This window comes from Agrilus planipennis, unplaced genomic scaffold (genome assembly GCF_000699045.2).
Source record: "Agrilus planipennis isolate EAB-ADULT unplaced genomic scaffold, Apla_2.0 scaffold379, whole genome shotgun sequence".
Taxonomy (NCBI): Eukaryota; Metazoa; Arthropoda; class Insecta; order Coleoptera; family Buprestidae; genus Agrilus; species Agrilus planipennis.
Window position 1 is genome coordinate 105,256 of NW_020439338.1, and position 1,832 is coordinate 107,087.

Genomic DNA, 1,832 nt, shown 5'->3' on the forward strand with positions numbered 1-1,832 from the left:
GTATTGAATATAGTGTCTTATCTAAAAAACCTTTTCCATATCTCATTGCGTTGTTGTTATTGTTGTTGTTACTAAGAGACTAATATAAAAAAAATAAAATAATATCTTTAAATACTAATTATTGAGAAACTGTACAATTGGAAAGATGAAGATTATAAAACAGAAAATTACATTCAATATTTAAAATAACGACATGCTAATAGATCAAGTTTGAAAGTACAGTAAACTATTTCCCGGAACTTTACGATGTCTCATTATTAGACGTTCAAATTGTGGGAAAACCAATGTAATGATTAGTTTAATTGAACATCCTGACGGTTTAAAATTTAAAAAAGTTTATATTTATTCAAAGTCCCTCTACCAATCTAAATACGTTTATTTAGAAAAATTACGTTAAAAGGAATAAGCTATTATTGCTTTAGAAATAGTAAAGATATAATGAATCCATCGGCAGCTAAAACGAATTCTATTACCATTTTTGATGACGTAGCAACTGATAAACAGGATCCAATTCGTAAATACTTTAGTATGGGAAGTCACAATCACATAAATTGTTTTTATCTCTGTCAAACTTATGCAAAGATTCCATCATATGACTTATGATGAATTCAGGGATATCTGTTCATTTGTTGGCAGCATCCATATGGATTTTTATCAATTTTTAAAGATAGTAAAATAAAGGACGGGCGTTATAGGAAAGGATTTGATAATTATATTGTTAAAAGAAGATGCAGCTTCTTTTTATTTTGCAAAAACTGTTTGTTAACTGTTAAATAGCTGTTTGAATGCTGTTACAGAGCCGTTATTCAACTGCTTATTAAACTATATGTATTTAAAGAGAAAACATTAGTAAACATACGTAGAATTATAAATTCACTTCATATGAATAGATCACCTGGATCATGGAAAAGGAGATTAAGCGTAAGCTTATCGCAAAACGTAATATTGTAAAAAATAAACTAAATTTATTAAGAGAGGGACAACTTATGCCTGAAGATGACTTTGTACCAATCACGAAACATTTAAAAAGTATTGAAACCAAACTAAAAGATAGTGATGACAATGAGCTTAAGATTATAGATGAAAGTACCACTGACTACAATGATAATTACACTGAGATAAAGGGGGAAGATATTTCAAAACTTTTTAATGACCCATCTTCAGTATCATCAAAATCATGGTATAATTCTACACCGATACATAAACGTTTAAGTAAGATTAAACAACAAGCCTCATAAATTCCATCAGCATCATATAAAAAATCTATAGTGAAAGAGATTGAAGAAGAAATAAATGATGATGAACGTCGACAACAAGAAGATTTAAGAGATTTATCAAAAATTACTGAAAAATCACACACAAAATATTTAGATCAATATGATACCTTACCAAGAAAATACGTAGATGGATTAGATAATAACCCTGATCACTTTTGATGATTACTTTAAATGTTTATTCCATAATCAAATCATAGAGGCCAATCAAAATGTAATTATTTCTAATAGACATAACGTCTATACAGTACAACAAAGAAAGGTCGCACTTAGCCCATATGATGACAAGAGACGATGCTACATTTTAGGATTACGTATTTTTTAACAAGGTCCACTTGTGTGGATATCTACTTGCTGAAAACGAATCCCGGCGTGATAGGCACGTTAGCTTAATCGATTAAAATAATTCGAAGTGGTCTGTATTCTGTCGAAACTGCCAGACGCGAATCGTGATTTCGATCTTTTTGGATCTCATCAGCGCGTCGCAGGCAGCTCCGACTGAACACAGACCAACTTTTACCTGCTGTCTTAACAGTGCGTTTTAGAAAATACTACAAA